Source organism: Capsicum annuum, chromosome 9 (assembly GCF_002878395.1).
Source record: "Capsicum annuum cultivar UCD-10X-F1 chromosome 9, UCD10Xv1.1, whole genome shotgun sequence".
NCBI lineage: Eukaryota > Viridiplantae > Streptophyta > Magnoliopsida > Solanales > Solanaceae > Capsicum > Capsicum annuum.
The window spans coordinates 128,391,658-128,418,079 of NC_061119.1; positions in this window are offsets into that span (position 1 = coordinate 128,391,658).

Consider the following 26,422-nt stretch of genomic DNA (forward strand, 5'->3'; position numbering starts at 1 on the left):
GATAAAATAATTCTACATTTTGTACCAAATTTATTATACCTTATACATCAGACCAAACAACGTTTTGTTGTAATCCCACAAGTAGGTTTTGGGAGGATAGAGAGGCTATTTCTAAAAGACTCTGTTTAAGAAAAAAGCAATTAATAGAAGTAAAGAGTCATGTCAAAATACCATAGAAATTATGCTAAGCATACTTAAAAAACATAACTACAAAAAATAACACAATAATCGAAGTGTAAGAAGCAACGGGTAAAAGCAATCATCAGAGGACACGAAACTTCTGGAGTAATACTATGGTTACTAGTAAGGAAAGTAAGTGAGACAATAAGATACAACCTACAAACCCTTCACTTTTATCCGCACTCCACAATCTCCTATCTAAGGTACTTCTCAATAATTTGAAAGAGTCATATCTTATCTACTCACCTCTCCCTAATACTTCTTTGGTGTACCTCAACCCCTTTTGAACCATCGAAAGACAACCCCTTGCACCTCTGCAAATGAGTAGATCTCCTCTTCACATGCCAGAACTATCTTAGCTTGCTACTCATATCTTGTCTTTCACTGATCCCACTACCACCTTGTCCCAAATATCTTCATTTCTAACTCTATCCCTTATAATATAAATACATATCCATCACAACATCCTCATCTCCATAACTTTTCTCTTCTGAACATAAGATTTCTTATTCACTAATCAACATTTATCTTCATACTGTATGGTAGGTCTAACCACCACTTGTAGAACTTGCTTTTAAGTTTTGGTAGAACCTTTCTATCACACAAGACTCTTGATGCAAGCTTTAATTTCATCCACCCAACATCAAATGGTGAGTGACACCATCATCAATCTATGCATCTCCATGGATAGTTAAAAACCCGATTAGATACTTGAAACTCTCTTTTTGGGACTAAATATGTATCAAGCCTTACTTCCACACTAGTATTTTCAGTTATGCCATCGAAATTGCACTCCAAATACTCTATCTTAACTTAGTGTCCACACCTTCAGCTTAACGTTAACTCCTCCATAAGTTTCTATTATCTTCAATGTTTTCGGGTACAAGAATCTGTATATATATGCAACAATAACATCAACACAAGTTCAAGTCTAATACAAGAACACTTATGAAGTTCTTAAACACCTTAAATAGAAAATGACGAACAATTTAACTAAGAAGTATGTTAATTTTCAGAAATAAGATGAAACAACATTTTTAAGGCCAAGTCCCCTGACTTCACGGAGTGTCCTTGAGGAATAATTTCCCTTATTATACCCAAGGTTATGGAATCTTTCTCCTAGGATAAAATGGCCAAACAAACCAAATGTAGCAGTACCTCAAATAATTAGAATCCCTTTGAACTCACTAAACGATTTAATTAATCACATAAAATATTTTTGAATACAAAAAGAGTTTGTATGTTCAGAAAACTTTTTTATACCTAAACCTGTGGTTAAAAGCAGGTTTATATAGCCATTAGGTTCCTCTTTTGAAAGTTGGCAATGGTTCACTTATCAGGTGTAACCTTTCTGTTCTGAAAAATCAAGTCTGTTTGTCCAAAGAATGCATCTTTTTCAAAAAGGAATACCATTTTATGAATCAGTGTGTCATTACGTTGAAGGGTTGCATCCCTTCTAAAACATCAATTCACATCTGCACTGTATTTTAGAATAGCATTTCTGCCACTACATGCATGCATATAAATAAAGGATTAAAAAAAAGAAAAATTTATTGCATTTTTCCTTTTGGTATTTTCGGATTAGATTTCTGTCAAATAAACTTTGTCCAAAAAGATAGATCTCATCGATCGATGACTTTCCAAATCCAAATCCAAATCCAAAGCCGATCCGAGCAAGGGACGACGACGACGGCGTAAGGCACCACCTTGTTCTTCCCTCACTATCCATGTAGAGTAAGCACTTCTTATTATAAACTCTTCAAAGTTTCCTTCTCCAACCTATATGGGAGAATTAGTGAACTTTCCCTTAAAAGAGTACACTTTCCATTTTAGTGTATATCTTTTTCTCCACTATTTTTCCTCCATTTTTCATTCACACTTTTCATACATATTGAACTCAAAAATCCCCCACGTGAATGGGAAATGGATACTTTTTCGTAAAATTTTACGGACAAGTATGTGATCATCAAGTAAAGACAGGTTGCATCTGGATAAGTGGGTTTCCCTTTGAACTTTTTATAGTGAACATGCATCGGATGCACTCGGTAAATTGGTAGATTTGATATATTTGAATTGTTGAGCTTTAATATACACCTAGACAACATATTTCATACAACTAGCCTTTTAGCATTTTTGGTTCTCATGGTTTTGTTCTTTTCAGCCATGAACATGTCCCATTTTTATGAGAGCTTAGAGAATAGGACTTTACTGACATTCTCCTAGAAGCGGCTTCCACTTCTCCCTCACATAGGTGATTTCTAAATGTTCAATCCTATATATTAAACTATTTGGTCAAATCTGCCAAATTTAGATAATTATTAAAAGACTTCACACTATAAGTATTATCCTCGATTACTTAACATTATCTATATCATGAGAATAGGTTCGGTATTTGACAATGTTGAACCTGTTAGACATAACCTTATTTGATCTCCTTGAACCTAGCTCTTGAGATCTCCAGTCTGTTAGGTAGAGTTACCGCCATGCTGACTTGTACTTGGCCTTAAACCCATTCCCTTGGATGTTCTCTCAACTTCTTCTCCAGATAGGCCTTTTGTAAGTGGGTCTGACACTTTATCCTTTGACTTTACATAGTCAACAGTGATAATTCAACAATATAGAAGTTCTTTAATAGTATTATATCTCCATCTTATATGATGAGATTTACCATTGTACATCATGCTCCCTGACCTACCTATTGCCGCTTGGCTATCACAGTGTATACATACTGGTGCCACTGGTTAGGGCATATAAGAAATATCTTCCAAGAAATTTCAAAGCCATTCTTCTTCTTCACCGGCTTTATCTAATGTGATAAATTTAGATTCTATTATAGAGCAGTCTATTTGGATAATCTCCAAAAGATCGCTCCTCTGTTGATATTAAATATATATCCACTCGTGGATTTTACTTCGTTTGATCTAGTGATCCAATTTGCATCACTATATCCTTCAATCACCGTGGGATATTTATTATAATGCAAAGTGTAGTCTTGAGTATATTTAAGATACCCCAAAACTCTTTTCATTTTCATCCATTGAGTTTTATTAGGATTACTCGTGTACTAAATCAACTTACTTATAGAGCATGCTATGTATGGTCATGTACAGTTTATTATATACATTAAATATCCTAATACTCTTGTGTACTCCAATTAGGATTCACTTTCACTTTCATTCTTTCAAAGTGCAAAGCTCATATCTAATAGAGTTTTGGCAATACCAAATTCCATATACTTGTCAAGTACCTTTTTGATGTAATGAGACTGTGACAATGCCAACCCTTGTGGAGTTCTATGGATTCTTATCCCTAAGATCACATCCGTAACTCTAAGGTCTTTCATATCGAACTTGCTCTCGAGCATTCATTTTTTTGCATTTATGTCTGAAATGTCTCTACTGATGATCAACATATCATCCACATATAAACACACAATGACTTGGTGATTTGGAATGTCTCTAATATAAACGCATTTATCAAATTCATTTATTTTGAATCCATTTGCCAACATGGTTTCGTCAAACTTTACATGCCATTGCTTAGGTGCTTGTTTTAGTCCATAAAGTGACTTAACAAGTTTACACATCTTATTTTCTTTTCCTGGAACCAAAAAACCCTTAGGCTATATCATGTAAATTTATTCCTCTAATTCTCCATTTAGGAGTGTTGTTTTTATATCCATTTGATGGATTTCAAGAGTCGTTAAGGCAATTAACATTTGAATTGACGTTATCTATATTATGGGCAAGTATGTATCAAAGTAATCAAGGCCTTCTTTTTGTTTGAAGCCTTTTACTACAAGTCTTGCCTTGTATTTATCAATAGTACTATCCGCTTTCATTTTCATTTTGAAGATCCATTTAGATCCTAAAGGTTTGTTTTCTGGAGGAAGATCAACCAACTCCTATGTATGGTTGCTTAAGATTGAATCAATCTTACTATCTACTACCTCTTTCTAAAAGGATGAGTCCGAAGATGCCATCACTTCCTTAAATGTTTGAGGCTCATTTTCTAAGAGAAACATTACCAAATCCGATCCAAACGAAGTTGATATTCTTTGATGTGTACTATGTCTTGGATTCTCATCATTATGTATATTCTAACTTTATTTATCTTGAGGTCGTTTAGACCCTCCACTTGACTTTTCATGTCTAGTTTTATATGGATAAATGTTTACAAAGAATTTAGTGTTATCTGATTCAATTGCCATATTTTTATTAATATCCAGATGTTCGGATTTATGAACCAAAAACCGATATGCTTTACTTCTTTAAGAATATCCTATGAATATGTAGTCCACCATCTTAGGTCCTATCTTAAGCCTTTTAGGCATCAAAACTTGGACTTTTGCTGGACACCCTGTAACACCTCAAAATCTAGTTCCCGGGATGCCATACGGTGCTCTGAACTACAAGTACTCTTGAGCTAGCCCTGGCTGCTTTCTATTAAGTCTTGATCTCAACATAGGGGAAATATGAATATGAAATCATAATAATGCAGAAAAATATTATCCAAAACATGCTAGTAGTTTTGGTAAAACAATACTGAAAAATCTAAATTCAAAATATTTCTAAAACTAAATATAGTAGTACAAAAAGCCTCTACTATCTAAATCTAGAGAGTTACTAGGACAGGCCCCAAGTTGACTCAAACTATCTAAAATGAATAAAGGAACATCTACTAATAAACTGAATGTATGAATAACTAAGTCCCCAACTATAAGGACTCAGCAATTGCAGGGATGTAGATGAGATGCTCGGGAATCACCCATGCTGCTGAGACTGAGCACCTGAACCTACATTATGAGACAATGTAGCACATAGACATATATGTGGATCAGTACTTCGAGGACGTACTGAGTATATGGGGGTGCATGCTATAAGTAAACAATATCTTCACAATTTATAAAATTATGCATGATAAATGTAAATAACTCACACAAGCTTGAGTAATCTGAGATCTGAAGATCATAAATCATAAATGATTAAACATAAAACGTAAATCTGGTGAGCCAGTACACTTAGTTCTGAAATTGTAAAATACTTTATCTTAAAGCTTAAGAATCTTAAAACCATAATTTCTAAAACATATGATTTTATCGTAAAGCTTTAAATAAATAGACTGTTTAAGAGTAGGGGACATCTTTTGGGAGGTTCTTCTAACCGACATACACCATGTGAGCATCCATGGAGTCCCACATCTGGCCCATGTTAGGTAGGGTTGTTCTACCCTTGCCATTGGAATAGAACTTCTATTTTAGTGATCACAACTGAGTCATCCTAGTAAAAGTGGGAATAAATATGAATCCTGCATTGGTATGTAGTTCTGGGGTCTGAAACTGTAGTAACCTATCCATCTCTGTGTTAAATACTACTCCCATTCTTATTCTCAAAATCTTAAGAAAATCACTTAAAAAAATAGCACAAGGGTTTACAAAAAACTCAATTATTCTTTTCTTTCTTTAAATCACAAGTTATCTGAACAAAGTGGATTCTTATCTTAGATTAGGACTAAAAGATCAAATCTTTGTCAAAATCTATGAATAATCTTATTTGAGGGTGCTCATGGCACAAATAATCTTGAAATAACAATCTTAAATTGGGGCTTAGCGACCCATGCATCAATCTCATGTTAAAACATCTAAAAATTCATGCTTGATAATATAAACACTTATAATTCATCATAAAATCTAGAATTACTACATAATGCATAGAAATACGAATATAGTCATGTACTTCAACTTCTAAATCTTGGAAAATCTCAAAATCTTGCAAAGAATGATAATGGGTATAAACCCTAACTTGAATTTCATGGGAAAACTCATAAATTGCAGTAAATTTTTAATTAAAGTAATGTTTTGGGCACAAGTATGAAAGAATTATCCTTGTTCAAACATGAAAGAATTATCCTTGTTCAAACCCCACACACCTTAATTTAATGATCTAGATTCTAGAACTCGATCTCTATTGATGTTTCGGAGATGACTTCTTAGAGTTCTTGAATTGGAAATTCTCAATCTTGTATTACCTTGGAGAATTAATGGAGGGAATTTTGAGTTTCTGGGAGAGGAAGTATGAGCTTAGGGTTTTGTTTAAGAGAGAATAATAATAAAGCATAAAGTGCTCTCAAATATGATTAATCTTTTGTTTTTGGATGGATTGGGGGTTGGAGATTTACCAAAATACCCCTTTAAACTTTGTAACGAAGCTGAAAAACATATATTTTTCCTGATCTGGGTGGCCACCGCGACACACAACTATTGTAAAGGCTCACTAGAAATCGATGAATGGAAACTAGGCAGACTTCGCGACGTGGAGACATTATGTGCCCATTTGAAATGCCATTTTGGCACATGGAGCAAAGCGCCATTAGAGCGCTGGACCTCTGGAGATAAACAAACAGGAAATTGACCGTCTCCGTGATACGCCAATATCCCGGAGGGCCATGGATTCAAAGAATTACTTACAAAGGTTACAATAATTGCTCTACAATCTTCAATGAAAATCTGAATAAAAATGAATAGATCCACAAATCTTGCATGAATTCAGAGAATAATACGTACAATGAGTTTTCTAGCTTGAAAATATGATAAAAATAACCTAAATAAAACCTAAACTGGGTATTTATATATTCCCAGGTACAGAGTATTTAAAATATAAACTCAGAAAAGCCGCGTCCAAGTTGACGGTAACCTCAATGGCCCATCGAAAGCCTGACAATCCATCGCGTGGACCGTCGCTGTTGCTCCCAAAATAACATGTTCTTATTAAGGGTTGATGTTCATGTTAGTGGGCCGTCGAGAGACTGGCGGTCCGTCGCATGGGCCATCACTTGACACTCTAAAAATTCATGTTTTGTTTTATCCTGATGGCCAAGTTGGCAGTTCGTCAGATGGTTGACGATCTGCCACTTGGACCATCACAGAGGTCACTCATTTTCTCCTTTCTTTTTTACTATAATGATCACCCTGACGGTCTATCGTAGGGCTGACGATCCATCGATTTGCCCGTCAGTGGCCTTTTTCTGCTATTTTTCCAAGTTTCTTCAGCAGCTAAATCCTTAACCTGAAAACACTAAAATCCAGTATTAAATACAACACCAGTTTCTTGAAAACATAAAATTAACCCTTGCAAAAGATGTAAAATATTCCATCAAAAACTTAAATATCACTCATTAGCCTTAGCCAACCTAAACAACCTCTTTTTTGTGCCTCTATTCTCTAACCCCACATAAAAGAACTCAAACATTGTCATCTTAGCACCTGTAACTGCTAACTTAGCCTCCTTTCTAGCTAACTTGTACTCTTTCCTATTTAACTACTTCTTATCTTCACCCTTACTCTCAACCAACTTAGCATATGCCCCCTTCTTAGTCTCCACTTTCTTCTTAACTTCTTTATTCCACCATCAGTCCCTTCAATATTGTCCAGCCTAACCTCTCGATACACTCAATACCTCTCTAACAGTCTCCTTGATACAATTAGTATCCCTATCCCATATACAATCCGCGTACCCCCTACACTCCCGCGCCCTCATTCCTGCCATCTTCTCCCATATCTCTAGCGTATTCACTGATGTCAAGCCACCCTACTTCATTCTAGGTCGACACTTTCCCCCTCCTCCTTTTTTTATCCTTCTTTATAACCAAGCCTATCACTAGAAGCCTGTGCTGGGTCAAAATATTCTCACTCGGAGTGACCTTCAATCCTTACAAAAAACCCTATCCCCCTTCCTAAGCAGTAAAAAAAAACTGAATTGGAAAAGATGGCTGAAATGTGAGGGTACTCGGTGAATAGCTTATGCCAATTGGGCATTTTAAAAATTAATATAAAAGGGGGTAAGTTTGTGTAATTTAGCGTAATTTTAGGTCTATTTTGTGTACTTTTTTCTTTAATAACTACTACTACTAATTCCTTTATTTATTTATTACTAATAATATTTTGACACACCAACTTTATACAACTGTGCAATCACAAAGATATTGATGCGTGAATGTCCAATTGGAGAATCAAGTCAAAGAGGAACTCGTTTCAGTCAAGGATTACAGTTTTGTGAATATATCAAAAATCAGTGATATTAAAAAAATATTTAATTAAAGAATAAACTAGTACCATTAATGACAACAAAAGGAGTGATTCCCCTGTCGACTATAATTCGAGGGTATTTTTTGTACCACATATTTGATATGACAGAAGTTAATTTTTCAAAAGAAAATTAATTAAAATGAGATACATGTTTTCCATCATTTATATGTGAATATTTTTTTACTATAATCATTTTAATCTTTTGATTTTACTAATTTAACATATGCGCTTTGCACGTGTATCTATGTTAGAGTAAATAATTTTTTTAAAAAAAAGACTCAATCAACTTTTGAATTTTAACTATAATAAAAAATTCAAATATTTTTTATATAAAATAAAATTTATTTAATGTAAGATTAAAGTAGTTAATATACTCTCCAAATTCTTTCCAATCTATGTCATATGGCTTATTATCTTGTTTGTTCACATGAATAATTGGATTATTTATCTACGCTAATCAGGTAACATATTAAAGTTAACTGACTAGTGTTATAGCTATTACAATTATTCATCATTAAAAGAACACAACTTTCTATCATTGTCATTAATTAGATGTAGAATTCCATAAACTAAATAACACATACTATAATTTTTTGATTAAATAATTTGTTGATTGAATGCTATCATGGAAGTAAACATAAACCGTTGAGCTCGGTGGATCCTATCAAGTTCTTATGCTAACGACGAAATATAAACTAGGCTTCTGAAGATTATGAAAATTAAAGCAAAAAAACTAATTTCTCCTTGGCTTCAACTTTGTAGTACGTTGATAAAAAAAAATAATCCCAAAACCAAACTTCTGATTTCGTTTGTTAATTTTGTAGTACTAAAGACTTCATAAATCCTTCTTTGATTTGGCTAAGCAAAAACCTTTCACGTAATAGAAAAAAGTTGCAATGCGCCACCATTCACGGTGGCACCACTATTCACTCGTGATCTGGAAAAATCGGATGGTCTCTCTTAGATCTAGCCATCTGCTTTTGAGGAACACATTGGGGCTCTCTCCGACGATCTTTCTTTGTCAAACTCGTCTTGAACTAACCTGCTGAATTCGACACCGGTGACAATGAGACACACTGGAAACAGGTCAAGGTTACTCCCTCTCTCCCCTCATTTTCTCTCTCCTGAGTTCTCTCTATATCCCCTTCTTTTTCCCTTCCCTAATTTCCATCTTAACACTACTATCGCCGGCGGCACTAGGGTTTCTGCCGGCTCAACTTCGATGAAAGTGTAAGTGGGCAGTATCGAACAATTCTCAAAAGATGCTCCAGCGACTCTACCCAGGGACATTCTGGTGATAAGAACATTATTCCGGCGACACTATTTTGGTGATACTATTTCGGTGATACTATTCTGGCAACCAATTTCTACCATAAATTGCCAAAATCAGCGACTCAACCAAGTATACAGATATAACCCAACTTTGATTAGGTGCACTTGATCCATCTTTTCTAGTTGTGTATAGCTTTCTTGATACTGGTAGTGTACTTTACTATTCTTAGCTGATTATCTGGTTGTAGGTGTCGAAATTTTTGTTGATTGGTTACTTTGTAATAGTATTTTATGTGTGAATCTTTTTATTGTTCTTAGTAGTTTTGGAGAGTATTACCTTGTCTGATTATTGTTACTTGATTTACTAGCATGTCCATTAATTATGGTAGTATTAGTTCCCGCTATTGACTATTGTTTATCAAAATTTACGTTATATTATTTGTTTTGTTGCTCTCTATCTATTATAGATTATTGTCTATGTCCCTAGATACCTTATTGACTTCATTGTAACTAGTGTGCCCTTTTACCTTATCTTGACACGCCTTTGTTATCTTTCTTCCCTTTTTTTTCATTTTTTCCCCTTTGTTGCATAGTGGCTGTGATTGGCGATGGTAGATAAAGGTCATATCATAGGTTGGGGTTGGGATTGGTGTCTGGGTCAGGATGTGTTAGGTCTGGGTTGTGGTTTGGGGGGTTGGGTATTGGTTGGGTCTAGGATCGTGTTTGGGGTTAGGGGCTAGGGGTAGTAAAGTTAGGTGAGATAAGGAAGCTTCTAGGTTGTGAGTTAGGTCTTAGAACATCGATACTTTACAAGGTCAGTCTACAGAGCTGGTGAAGATTCTTAGAAAGAGGACGATTAGTGTAGCGTGTGTCCAAGAAACTAAATGGGCAGGCACTAAAGCAAGAGATATGGATGGATATAAGTTATGGTACTCGGGTAGAAGAAGACATAGAAATGAGGCAGGTATCTTAGTAGATAAAGATCTTAGAGAGCAGGTGGTAGAGGTAAAGAGAGTTAGTGATAGACTGATTTCTATTAAGTTGGTCATGAGAGGGTCTATGGTGAACGTTATTAGTACCTACGCCCCGCAAGTAGGCTTGGATGAAAAAGAGAAGAAGCAATTCTGGGAGAATTTAGATAAGGTGGTGAGAAGAATCCCGAGCATTGAGAAGCTTTCGTGAGAGGAGATTTAAAAGGGCATATTGGGTCTTTGTCAAGAGGGTACGATGATGTGTATGGCGGTTTTGGTTTTGGTGAGCACAATGAAGGAGGAACTTCTTCGTTGGATTTTTCTAGGGCTTTTGGGTTGTGGATAGAAAATTCGAGCTTTTCAAAGAAGGAGGATCACCTTATTACGTTTTGTAGTTCAGTGGCCAAGACTCAGATAGACTTTTTTCTTCTTATAAAAGTGGATAGAGCGCTATCTAAAGATTGTAAAGTCATACCTAGTGAGAATCTCCCATCTCAATATAGGTTGTTGGTTATGGACTTGGTTATCAATAAGGGCAAAAAGAAGAGAATTGGGGAGTCATGACCCAGCATTAAGTGGGGTAGCTTGACTTTGGCTAGTGCTTTAGAGATGGAAGAGAAATTGAAGAGTAGGGGGCATGGGAGAGTAGAGGGGGTATGGATAATATGTGGGAAACGACTGCCAGTTGCATTAGGAAGGCCGCTAGAGAGGTGTTGGGTCTCTTGAGAGGTCGATCTGGCAAACATCGAGGAGAATGGTGGTCGAATAAAGAGGTTAAGAGAAAGGTAGAGTCTAAGAAGGCATCTTATACTAAGTTTGTTAGGAGCAACGATGATGAGGACAGGAAGAAGAATATGGAAGAGTATAAGGTATCTAGAAGAGAGGCTAAGTTAGTGGTTACGATGGCTATGAAAGCAGCTTTTGAGAGTTTGATGCAGCTTTAGAGGATAAAGATGGAGATAAGAAGTTGTATAAGATAGCCAAGGATGCCCTCATTAGGGAGAGGTGGCAGTCCTATTTTCATAAACTTTTGAATGATGGGGGGGACAAAGGTTCTCTGTTAGGAGACTTGGAGATATCTGAGGAGGGTCGTGATTATAGTTATTGTAGGTGTATCGAGGTTGAGGAGTTCAAGGGGGCTACTCACAGGATACGGTGGGGTAGGGCAATGGGGCCAGATGAGATTCCGGTAGATTTTTGAAAGAGCACTGGTTGGGCAGGTCTGGAGTGGTTGACAAGGTTTTTTAGCGTTATTTTTAGAGATGCTAAGATGCCTGAAGCATGGAAGTGGAGCACGATGATTCCAATGTATAAGAACAAGGAAGAAATTCAGAGATGTAACAACTATAGAGGTATTAAGTTGTTGAGTCATACTATGAAGGTTTGGGAAAGGGTGGAAGAGTTAAGGATAAGGAGGATCGTTATGATCTTTAAGAATCAGTTCGATTTCATACCTGGTCACTTGACTACTGAGGCCATTTACCTTGTAAGGAGATTAGTGGAGTAGTTTCAAGAGAGGAAGAAGGACTTGCACATGGTGTTTATTGATCTAGAGAAGGCTTGTGACAGAGTTCCCAGGGAGATTCTGTGGAGGTTCCTAGAGGCTAGAGGGCTACGCGTGGCGTACACTATGTTGATTAAGGATATGTATGATGGTGCAAAGACTCATGTGAGGACGGTAGGGGGATATTCAGAGCGCTTCACAGTTTTGATAGGGTTGCACCAGAGATCGACTCTTAGCTCGTTTCAATTTGCTTTAGTGATGGATGTTTTAACGCGACATATTCAAAGGGAGGTGCCTTGGTGTATGTTATTTGTAGATGATGTGGTTTTCATCAATGAAACTTGGGGTGGAGTTAATGATAAGTCGGAAATTCGAAGACAGACATTTGAATCTAAAGGTTTTCAATTAAGTAGAACCAAGATGGAGTACTTGGAGTACTCTCCGGCCATACAGAAGAGGGAGAGTTTCAAGTATCTGGGGTCTATAATTCAGGGTAATGGTGAGATGGATGAGGATGTCACGCACCGTATTGCTGCAGGGTGGTTAAAGTGGAGGCTCGTTTAGGGAGTCCTTTGTGATAAGAAGGTACCCCCGAAGCTTAAATGTAAGTTCTATAGAGTGGTATTCCGGATGGCTATGTTGTATGGAGCGGAGTGTTGACCAGTTAAGAACTCCCACATCTAAAAGGTGAAGGTGGCAGAGATGCGAATAGTGCGATAGATGTGTGGACATACTAGGAAAGATAGAGTGAGGAATAAGATTATTCAGGAGAAGGTGGGAGTTAACTCGGTGGAGGATAAGTTGCGAGAAGAGAGGCTACGTTGGTTCGGGCATGTGATGAGGAGGGGCTCTGATGCTCTAGTGCAGAGTTGTGAGACTCTGGCTAAGGATGGTTTTAGGCGGCCTAGAGGTAGACCGTAGAAATATTGAAGGGAGGTGATTAGGCATAATATGGAGCAATTACAACTTACAGAGGACATGACCCTTTATAGGAAGGTGTAGAGGATGCGGATTAGGATACAATGTTTAGGGGGGAGGGGCACGGAGGTAGTAATAGGGGAGTGCTCCTTTGGGTCTAGAGTTTCTGGTTCGTAGTATTGTGGCTGTGTTGGTTTTTTTGTATCCCGTACTAGTTTATTATACACTTATTTCTGTGTTTGTTCTACTGTTAGTTTGTTTTGTGTACCATACTAGTTTATATGCACTTACTTTTTATATTTTTTATACTGTTATTGGTACTAAGCCGGAGGTCTATCGGAAACAGCCTCTCTACTTCTCTTGAGGTAGTGGTATGGTCTGCGTACACTCTACCCTCCCCAGACCCCGCTAGGTGGCAATACACTGGGTATGTTGTTGTTGTTGATGATGTTGTAATGTATAATTAAATAATTGGAACCACAAATAAATAATCAGATAAATTAATCAACCAAATCCTTTTTTTTTAAAGTCACAAGATAAATTTATTAGACGTCTATATACCATATGCAAACTTTACCAGTGCCAGTTATTTTAAAAAAGATAAAACTTTAAAAAAATCAAGCTTATATGTATACTACATGTAAATGTTTGGCTAACACTTGAGTGATCGATCCCATCAGATAAGTTCTTTCCATCATAAAACTATTTAAATGGTCTATTATTCATTAATAGATCTCGTGATTCTGAATACCCATGAAAGATTACCAACAGAAACAAAAAGTTAAACTAACTAGATTTACACTAAACAACAATAAACTTGGATACGTGTATTAAGTAGTACGTATTTGTGTTCGCTTCAAAATCCATAGGTGACCGTTAATTAGAATTAGAATTCCGTTTTCATTCTTTTTACCAAAAAAGTCAATAAATTTATATTCGAATTAAGTAAATATGGGTAAATTCTTACAATTAAGACACAACCTCCTTCATATAGAATGGGGTCTTTCTAATTCAAGTAGGATTTAATATTATTCTGCATGATCGGGAATAGGGTGACAGATTCACAATTGACTTTCAATTCTAAATAGTTTAAATATATCATTAAAACATAATATATTAATGGTTATTACAGTTTTATTTCAGACTTGCTAAAAATTTTAAAGGTAAAAATGTTAACCAATATTTTTGGGATATTTTCATCGTTTAAATTTAGTATTTTAAATGTTGAAGTAATAATATCACATGTCAAATGATAGGTTGTCAGTGAAGTTAAAAAAAAAAAAAGAATACGATTATTTAGTACATGAATAATTGTTAGCTCTTGTTATAATCAAATTTTTTTAAATCAATTTGTATAATTCGTAAATCTCTTGATTCTGAAGCTACATTCTCATGCAACTAAAACTTCTTATATTTCACAACTAAAATAAAGCAAATCAATTAACTACAATTACAAACATGACAAAAACTAAATTTATACTCCCCCAAATATAACATAAAAGAAAGCGAAAATTACAAATATTATATCTATCTCCGTCACCTATACTAAAGTTAGATTAGTTTTTTTATAGTTAAAGTAAGGAGAAAGACTAATTGCGGAAAGGACGTATCTAAAAAAAAAAATAAAAAAGAACAGATAACGGAATCTTATTCAAGTGTTCTTTTTAAATCTTTTTTGATATAAAGAACATATACGCAGATTCTATCTTTTACAATCAATGATAAATTAGGATTCCCTTTAATAACGTGCCACAATTCTAATATTTGAATTGAAGTTTTTACCATTTTGAAATTCCAAAGTCACACCAATATTCATGTAAGAGATAAAATATATTGAAATTTCTTTTTCTTTCGTTATATGAGAAGTCTTAAACCTAAAAAAATTTAAAAGTGTTCAAAATTTTATTTAGAATATTTAAAAAGAATTTATTGGTTATATAGCGTCCTTTTCTAATTTTTCTATTGTAACAACCTTTATATGCGCTTTGACAGTTTTACTTCTCCCCATATGTTATTTGAGAATTGTGGAAGTGTGTAGTTCGAGTGTTGAGATGGTTGGTTGAATTTTATGTAATTTTTCGTATTTTGGAAAGTTCTTAAGCTAGTAGGGTTGACTTTTGTCAACGGTTGTTGTTTTAGCCGTCATATGAGAATTTATTCAGTTCAATCAGCTGAGAAATATTATTTTTAAATTAAAAGTGCAATTGGTTCAGATCTTAAGTCTTTAAGTGTGATTTTGAGTGTTTACATGAGAAGTTGGAAAGTTTAGCCTATGACTGAATTCTATCAACTTTCATTAAAAATGATCTTCGTTGGTGATTTTGATTATTCAATTGAATCCAAAAGGTCGAAAGCCATAGTTTATTTTTGTGGAGTTCCAATTAAATTCTGAGAATCTATTCAGAATATTTTAGAATTGGAATCACTATTAGTGCACCAACTATGGTGCATGATGCAGACCTTCATCGTGTTCGTGACATGTCTCTACCGATTGAGCAGGCTAGGGTGATCTGGTCATTATGATCATGTTCATGGCTGCAAAAAAGAGGGTTTGGGTTGGGTTATCTTTATCTCTTTGTTAATACAAAGGGTGGTGTCACTTCTGCAACCCTTATACCAAGTCATCATCTTGATTGAGATAGCAAAACCATGATCATGAGGGCTCAACCGCAATCATTACAGTTCAACCATAGTTGTAATGCCCCAGTCGTGGTCACAATAAAGAAAATCACTAGGCAGATTAAAAAATTCCCTTTCCAAACTCAATTTTTGAGCTTAGAAATACGATTTTGGGAGACTTAGAGGTTTTTTCGATGTGTAAGCTTCTATATCATAAACTCAACATTTTTCAACGATTATTTTATAATTTAGTCCTCAAATTTTAATTTTCAACTTAAAATTTTGGAATTTTTCTAGTAAAGTTAAAATATAATATTTTAGTAATTTCACTTTGAATTTCAACCCCATTTTAAATAAAATTTTACATTTAAACTCCTTTAGTTTTGAGAAAATTATTTTTCGAAATTTCACTTTTATCCTTGAATTCTTGGGGTTAACTTTTGGATTGACATTTTGGACTCAATTTGGAACCTTAGCAATTTGGATACTGTTGGACTCATATTTATGCGTAGAACTTATTTTAAAAAGATTGATATCATTCTAAGGCCGTTCAAAAGGAAAAAATAAGGTTGTGATCAATTTGGATTTAGATTGGGTGGGGCTTCATATGTAAAGTATGTTATGGATTGGATGAATTTATAAATCTGAGTATGAAAAATTAGATTACTAATGTGATGCAATGTAGGGTATTTTTGTTGATTATTAGAATGCCCAGTGTGGGGGCTTGTATTGATTATTATAATGCTCCAGTATGGGGCTTATATTATTTAGATGATATTGGACTTGGACCCTCGATTTGATTATAAGGGTCATTGTTGATATTAGGGAAATGATTATGACTGAGATTATGGATAGACTGCTGCATATAATTTCACTTTATTTCCTTATTCATGAATATTCCTACATCTCATGATTTATGAAAATAGTGAAAGATGTTTCTAGAAGAAATGATAAGAAAGACTTATTTTGAAATAAATAAATGATTTTGGTCCTGATTCAACTATATATATATAGTAAAGTAAATGTCTAGTAGAGCCTTATGTATTGGTATGTTGACGTTCCTATTTATCTTTAGGAGGCTATGAGATATTCTTAGGAAAGATTCTACTTTTTAATTTTACATTGTATGCATTATTCACTTTTGAAATTTTAAACATTTTATTTCCCATTTTTGTAGATGGTGAGGACACGATTAAGTGCCACCTAGGATGATAAGTTTGTAACTACTGTTGGGTTTTAATTAGGCATCGAGGTAGGGGTCGTAGCCATAGAAAAGAAAGAGATAGAATTTGTGGTGCATATCCATCTAAGGGTATGCTAGGGTAGCATCTTTTTAGATAAAGGTGGAGCTTATTGATAAAGCATACAAACCAGAGGGCATGGGAGTATCCCAGGATCCATAGGGTTTACAAGATATCTTAATTCAACTCTTGAGTCACTTAGAATATGTTGCCCAAACAAGATCTCTATAAGTCAATCTAGATAGGTCTCAGACCATAGAGAGTGATCAACTTCAAGACAAGTACTAGTTCAGTGTTTCCAAATTCTTAAGGAACAACCAGCTACTACTATTCCCTTGCTCATTTATATTTTATCGATTAGACTTATTCCATTATTAATTGTCTAGACTAGTGATGACAGTTGATGAGCATATAGGCTCATGAGATTGGGATCTTCCAAGTTTAGTAGTCCACCTAAAGATGATGTATATGAGTTTTAGTTATATATCAGGAAAGGTTACATAACCTCAATTTGGTTGAGTCTCATGGCATAGATTATACTACCTTTCAGTTTGTTGGGGTAGTGAAGTAGTGGTAAAGGTCTTATCTTAGTTGTAGAACAACAGGTTTACCTCTTATTACTTGGACAATATTTTCTGGACTATTTCTTGAGAATTTTGTACCTCATTAGTTTGAGAAAGAGGTTGAGTGAAGAGTTTGAGGACTTAGAGTAGGGTTCAATAACTATTACCAAGTATGAGGCTCAATTTTAAATTCCTATATAGGCATGCGTTGCTGAGGATTTCAATAAAGCAAGAGAGGGTTTGGAAGTTTGTGAAGGATTTGACTACAACTCTTTATTTGGCTACAACATAGTTAGTGACAACAAAGTGGTACCTTCTAATAGATTGTTGGTTCTTCCGTAATAATCAAGGGTATTCATTGTGATACCTAGTAAGATGTACAAAAAGGTTTCATATTTAGGGTTATTTTAGTGGGTCATCATCTCGAGGTAGGGATTTCTCAAGTAAAGTTTCTAATTTTCAATATCGAGTTTTTTTAAGGCAACATTGAAGGCTGTTGATAACGGTTATTTATGTTCTAGTACTTTGAGTGGTTAGATTTTGGATCAAATGGTAAGAGGGTATCATTCTAATGATTTAGGCCACCATAATTATCCTCATCATCCCAACCATCCCATTAGCCTATTGTAGTTAGCTGGTATTTTGATTATAGGGAGTTTAGGTACTATGCATCAGAATGTTCAAGACATGGACAAGGTCAACCATAAACAAATTCTTATACAATCTTACTAGGCACCAATACCAATGGCTAAAGGGTATACATTTAGTGGTAGAGGTGGTTTATAGGGAGATAAAGGTGGAACATATGAGGATCATGGTGGTGGTTATGTAGTAGCTTAGTCTAAGGGCAGGCATATTTAATGTAGACATTCTCGGTTAGAATTAAGGTAGAGGCCTCCAATGTAGTTATCATAGGTATTGTATCGGTTTGCCATAGACCAACTTCAGTATTATTAAAACATAGATTCCTTCTATGTTGTTGTATCTTTTTCTTAGGATATTGATATAATGTTTGAGTCCCTTTCTCTTTTATTCATATTTCTACCCTAGTAAGTGATGTTTTAATGGTGGATTGAGTGTGTCAATCGTGTGTTGTGACTTTTTTGGGGTATGATAGTTAGGGTAGACTTTATTGTCATTAATATGATAGATTTTAACGTGAGTCTGGGTATGGATTGGTTCTTTCCATATTATGCTATCGTAGATTATTACGTCAAGATAATTACTTTAGCTATATCTGAGGCTCTGAGGTTAGAGTAGAAAGGATACTTTGTGTTTGTATCCTAAGAGAGTGATATTCTTTCTTTGTGCTTAGTGGATGATGGAGAAAAGAGTTACTTTATTACTTAGAGTATATGTGTGATACCTGTGTTGACATGCCTCTTTTAGAGTTAGTATGGTGGTTAAGGAGTTTATGGATGTGTTTCCTTCTAACTTACCATGTGTTCCTCCAGACTGAAACATCTATTTTGCTATTGACTTGGAGTTGGTCACTAAGTCTATCTCTACTGTTCCTTATAGGATGACTCTTACATAGTTAATAGAATTGAATTAGCTTCAATATTTGTTAAATAAGGGTTTTATTTGGCCTAGTATGTCACCTTGGGGTGCTCATGTGTTTTTTTATTAATAAGAAGGATGGTTCCACGTGCATGTACATTTACTATCGATTGTGCATGTATATTAACTACCAATAGTTGAGTAAAGTATTATTAAGAAAAAGTATCCTCTACCATATATTGTTCGCTTGTTTGACTAGCTCTAGGGGCCTTCAATATTTTCTAGGATTGATTTAAGATCAGGTTATCATTAGTTAAAGATTAGAGCTTTGGATATTTCAAAATTGGCTTTTAGGACTCGATAAGGACACTATGAGTTTTGGGTGACATCTTTGGGTTGACAAGCTAGTACACCCCAAAACTCCAAGATAAGATTAGAACACGCTTTAAGCATATCTAGAGCCAAAATTATCGATTTGGTAGCATAAGAAGTGTTGAGATATGAATTATGTCTATATGTAACTCCTCCCTTATAGTTAAGTTGAAAGTTTCCTTACCGATTGAATTCTTGTATATGATCTTTCTACAGTCAACTTCAAATGATCATAACTTCAAGATTAAAAAGATTTTTGAGGATCTAGACCCAGTATATGAAAAGTCTTTGAGTCTTCTTTCTAATGCATCCTATTTCTCATTAATTTGATTCAAGAAAGGAGTTATGACAATTTTAGTGAAGTAGTGTCTATTAGTGAGATAACATACCAATCCAATGGTCGTTGGAGGTGATCATTTGTAGGAAATAACCCTAAACTCTTGAATGTTGAAAAAAATATCTCCTTGGCATGAAAGTTTCCAACAACAGTTGGTAGAACCAATGATTATTGGTGGTAGTCGAGGTAAAATATTGGTCCGACTGGGGTTCTAACAACTAATGAAGGAATAATTATTGCAGGGTCCAATGAGCCATCCCTTGTCTTTTCTTGTGGAGTATTAAAAGCTGTCAAAATCTATCTCAACCCATGACCAAACCAACGATAATTGGTAGACCCAACAACCATTGAAGGATTCGTTCATCACAATACTTAATTCTTTAGTTACATTTTTATAAGGGGCACATCAATCTTTTCCCACTATTTGACCACCTAAACTAAATATTTTGGGTGTACTAAGTCTGATTATTAAGTCTAAAACTACCCCAAAACCCTCATTAGCTCATAACTCAGTTTACACATAGAAATAAAGACAAAATAAGGGAATATTTTACCTCTAAGGCAAGAACTAGGGTTAATCATCTCCAAGTTTCAAATCCAAATATTGTACCAAGGTTTTCACCTTCAAGTATGCGGGATTTCATCAATGTGTATCCTTTCACCAGTTGAGACCCTAAGTAAACCCAAACCTTCAGTTAATTCATTCTTTAGAGCTTAGGGTTTTCTTGAAAAGTATAAATTCTCTCTTGCTTTAGGTCCTTCTTATCCTTTACACTAAGTGGCAATAATCATATAGGTAACGGTCGACACACTTTCTGACCAAGGACACTATTGGAATTTCATAAAAATTATGCTGGAGTGTATTGTCTATTACAACATTGTCACTGCAGTCAAATCTAATTCCAAATTTTTCCATATTCATTACTTTTAAAGCTTTCATTTTGGCCCATGTTTTGGCCTTTATTTTTATAGTTACCTACGTATACTTTGGTAAATTTTTAAAAGTTTGATGGAACATTATACATATACTAGATGGTAGAATCTGCGCCAGCACAAGCGCAATATTGAATGTTTCTAATATTGTATGGGAAAAATTATATAGATCATAGTAAAGACACATGAGTATATCTCATTAGGAGTCAGTTGTGAGAAATATTGCAACACAAAGTGCATTTTTTAACAGTAAATAAGTTGAAGAGTTAGGAGTTTGATGTATACGTTGAGAATTTTCTTTCCCAGGAAAAAAAGCAACTAGCCATTTCTATAGCAGTTGTATGTACTAAAAATCACTTTTGGACAAAACATGCAATGGGTTAGCAGAAGAAACTTTGCCCTTATAATAAAGTGATCGTGTAAGGTTTATTTGCAAATCACTCTCAGTTTTTGTTTGACCAGTAAGAATTGGAAATCGTTGTACCTTACTGTAAGCAGAGAAAACAACTTTGCAAGGAAAGACCTGTAGTTGCAAAGGAAACCAATTCTCTAAAACTTACAGGCTTTAGATAACTATAATTTCCTTTTAAAAAAAGATTAGTAATAAATCTAGAAAACAAACTACATAAATAATGTATATAATGTAAATTTCTTAGGAAATAAAATGCACTTAAACAGATCGGTGAAACAAAAGCTTTGTCCTTGCTTTACAACTTGTTTTGTAAGCGATTAAAGTATGTCCAAGAGCAATGACTACCGAAGAATAAAACAACATAGGCATACCCCATGACTCTTTTACGATGAAGCCTTTTCCCTGAGACAGAAGATGAAGCTTCAATGTCCAAATATGAATTGACAGATAAAACACATGCTTCAATTAAAAGAAGAACAATGGAAACAATGGAATAGAGTGTAACCATTCTAAGGAATGGTCCATGTGAATGAGAAGGGTCATCACACAAATAATAAAGACCTATCAGTAGAAATTAAAATAGATTAGCTTCATAGAAAACACTAATCGGATATAGCAATAGTTGGTGAAGAAAATGCTTCCGATGATGAGGTGCATTTGCTATCAGCAGGATCATTTACTTATCGCAAGTTTTTTTTTCTTTAAACTCTACAACAATGTATATTAAATTATCATGACTTCATTTTCTAGATTGGAGATAATGAGCAAACTTCAAAGTGGGGTTGCTACTAACTTCTGGAGAAAAAAGAACTTGGTTAATATCAATTCCTATATGCAACTTCAGATATTCTCTGTATTAGGTTTAGGCCTTTATTCAAATCCCTGCACAAAGATGAAATAAGTAAAACCAGTTTACCTATAATCGGACAAAATAAAGTAACCTTAAAACAAAACCAAATGTAAATAAAATTCGGATAAAATAAGTTTGACAAAACAATATGTACTCTTAGTTCTACTCTTAGAATTAGTCAGTTATATAAGATAATAGTAGCCAAAGTTATAGTTTTAAAGTATCATTAATAAATTAATTTACTAATCAAAAGATTGAAAGGTGTTGTTGGCTATACATCATTATTGAGGGCAAAAAAAGAGCAAGATGAGAGTATGAAAAATGACGAAGCAATTGCTGATGTCTTCAGCAACACTTGCTTCCACTTTCCATTTAAGTCTTCTACAAGAATTCTGCGTTGACAACTTCCATACTACAAATAGAAAGGTTTGTGTGTTATTATAATCGTGTATACCTTTTGACTCTATTCAAAATGTAAGTAATTAAAACTATCAGAATATCAGTAGGTAAAAATCCGTTTTCATATTAAAGACGATGTTTAACGACATATTTGACAAAATATCACAACAACTAGGTATTATTTACTCCTTCATTTAGGAATAAAAAAGAAAAGACTTTGCTTATCTATGGAGAGATCAAAGTACAAAACAATAGATGACATCATAAGGCATATAAACACAGAAAAGATCAAGCAATATTTCATTAAGAGCATATGAAAAGAACTCAACATAGTTGAAGAAATCTCATCTGAAAAAATGCCCAGACAACCACAACGAGAGGAACCCAATTGGTGAGAGAAAAAATTATTTCTCTATGCCTCAAACAACTAAAAAATAGAACTTACAACTAAAAGAAATGGCTTATCAACAATTAACTAATTGAAGAAATACATAACTTCCTTTTACACCCAAAGGACTTGCTTTTTTTTCTTTACCATCTAAATGATGTAACAACAATATCCAAATTTTTACAAATAGTATTTCATTTGATCAACCTTAGTTTTGTGTTGCATTTCTAAGAAGTAAAACCCACAAGGATTTGCAAAGGATGTCAAAATTGAAAGTCAAAATAGTCGGCACTGAACAGTACTTCCCCATCTAATTACCTCTAGTATAGTATTTAGTAAACACAATGGTGTTTATTGTATCTTGCTATTAGAGTCATTTCAGCATCTGTTACCCCATGGCTCCTGCATAAGTACCAAATTATGATTCAGAAAAAAATTCACTATGGTATAAAAAATCCAGATTTTAGTGACATTTTATGTCAATCAATGATCAAGGTATAAGGTAACAAAGTCTAAGTAAATTATAACTTCTTTTGGCATCCAGATATAGTAAATGTAGAGGCTGACTAGTCATAGTTTAAGAATTGATATAGTCGGCGATGCTGAAAGCATTTTTCTTCTAAGCATCTCTTGTAACAGACATAAATGTAGGCATCTGATACTTGATGAATTCAAATTGAGAAGCGTAATGTAAGAAATCAAAATAGAGAATACAAACAAAAATGTTGATACTTACAAAGTTGTTGTTTTTATCTATTCACAATGTTACAAATTTTAAAGTACGTGTTACCTATCTTAATAGATAGTTACCATATATACATATACACACAAAATTGATTCTCTTTTCTAAAGTCTTGAAGCCAAAAAAAAAAAAGCATTTTTCACATAGCTACCATCATAATGTTTCAAATTTCTCTTCTTTACTTGATAAATTGACCAATTAAAAAACAAACTTATTAATTCTAGTGACCATTACAACTCTTCATCTCACCAAGAATATTTCAAATAACCATCAATTTATCAGGCAACATTTTTGGAGAATTTTCACAAACAGCTAGAGACCAAAATTTGAATCAAATAAAGGATTTGCAGAAATAGCATGCTTTTTCCCCCAAATTAACAAACATTCAAACAATCAATTTATAAATACAAGTAAAGAAACTCCACGATTTAAAATAGAAACATAAAAAAATGCAGAATAACCCCTAAATTTTTCAGTCGTAAGCCGCACAAAAAACCAACCTCCCACTGAATAAACTGAAATTCAGTTTAAAGAAATCGTAATTAAGTAGATGAAAAGGCCCATATATCCAACCGTTCAAATTTATTATGCACCAGAAGCACATGAGAAGTTGAGATTTGAAACAGTAGAACTTATAATGCAAATCTTGTTGTTGATGTTGTGTTCCTAATGTCGTAGCTTGACTCTCAAACTCTAAAATTCAGCAGAGATGTAGACTTATATGTCATACACCAAAAAGAGGCACAAAAATAGAAAAGTATGTAACAATTTTGATAGAATCTAAGAATGGAGACAGCCGCAGGGGAACCATTTAAGAAGAAATGCCTAGAAAAAGCTTGAAGAAGAGGCCGTAAGAACAACGGATAAATAATAAAAGTAGCAGCGGTGGAAACAGTGGACAAAAAATTCAATGAAAATAATAAAATATCCCTGAAGCAAGAATGTCGACGAAGACGCAATTGCTTTACCACATTTCAAAATAGTACTAATATAAAGAACAATGGTCTGCAACTGATAACTGTCCTCATTTCTTCCTATAATTTTTACTTAGGGTCCTACATTGTATTTTTATTTTTAACTACTATTAAAGATGTGTTCCACTTAGTGCCCTACTCCTTGCATAGTCCTTATAGCGTATATATTTTCATAGACCATTTGTTTCTTGATCCAATACTTCAAATTTTGTATGTATAATTATATGTATTTTTTAAAGTAGAGAAATAGATAGGATTATATATAAAAAATTTTTGTGTATTTATATAATGGGAACCTTAGAATAATGATAAAGTAATCTTTGTTTGGTAATTTTATTCAAAAATTTTGAGGACAAATCAGTCGAAGTAAAAAAATATTCTAAGTTCATATATTTTCATAATCTTAAATTTTGTATATACTTATTTTACTTTAACATTTATTGCATTTAAATATGATGACATAATTTACACATTGTTTAATAATATTCTTGTAAAATTAACATTAAAAGTATTATAAATAACAATAATTAATAACTTAAATATTTTTATATAAATTTATTTATCAAAACAAGATATATAAAATAGTGTTTGCACATCCAAAAATTTATTAGCTAAATTGATGAAGATTTTAAATTATAATTGATAGAATACATATCTTAAAAATTTTAAATAGCAACATTGGGCCCGTACGCACGGACAAACCCAATTAGTTATGAATAAGCCATGAATACATGTTTCCTATGAAATTTAGCAATTTTGAATATATAATTCTTGAACCCTCAGTACATTAGTTTTTCATGATTATTGGGTTTGTGTTGTATGAATTCACATTTTATTCTGCATATTAAAAATATCATGAATAGGTGCATTCTTCAAAGATATTAGGTTATGAACATCAGATGACTTAGTTTATCATACCTTAATGGTTAAATGTCCAGTCTATCAATTTTATATAATTTAGAATACTTTTAGATAAAGTGTCTATAACTCAGTCTCAGAGATGAATATTAATGAGCTAATCAGTTTATTAGTATAAATACAGTTGGGAGTAGTACTTAGAACTTAGCGATGCAAGGATGAAGAGTTACCCATTAGTTAGGCTGAAAACTTTTGCAGAAAAGTCCCTAAGTCCAGAACTACAGCTCCAATGTAGGTTCTAAATGTCCACCCGTCAGACTAGTCTTGATACCTTATTCCTATGGACATAAGTTTAGATGATCCACACCAGCCAATATTTGTACCTTGGTAGGGTACAGAACACCCTTCCAGCTAAGGTTACATGTTGGGTCCCGTTTAGCTCAGATGGGATATGTCAATTGATAATATCTCCCAAAGTTCAGACTCAAATATTACATGACCTTGTATTTTTCTTATTCAACATATTATTTTGCAAATACATTAATTTACTTGGTTATTACATTAATTAACATGCCTCAATCTCATGTACAATTTATCCTTTCATCATCAGCATATATAATGTAGTATATATCTCATATTCTAAATACATTTAAAGTAGTGATTGAATATATTCTCTTATGATATATTGTATTATAATATAGGTTAAGACTCATAGCATCCAACTCGCGATTAGTACGATCCAATATCATCTCAGCAATAAAGTTTGATGAGTCTTTATCATTTGAGGACTAGTTTTCTGTATCTTTATTTTATTATTATTTTTGTTTTAGACAGATAAAGTTAGATGGGTTCTTATCCAAATAACCTATCTTAGCAGAGGCTTTCATACATATAGATTAGTGTTTCCGACTTATGGTTTTTCTAGAGGTTTTTCGTATTAATTCAATATTGGCTTTCATTTGACTATTAATATATTACTTAGACTTTAAGATTCCTCTTAGTATGTTTTAGTTTGTTACAGTATCATTAGTGCCATGACAGGCTCTGGTTAGTTGAGATAACTTATGACTCTAAGCATCGTATTGGGGTAGTCTCGGGTCATTAAAAATTTTGTATTAAATCATCAGGTATATAGTATCCTAAGGTATCTAAAAGATGTGTTAAGTAGATATTCATTCATGGGTATGGCTCATGCCACACTTATGAATTAGAGGCCATGAAACATTTCACAAATAGATTCACTTCTTTCATATTATATTATGTGATATAGTGTAAACTGTATTCAAACTCCTTCTAACTTGTGCTC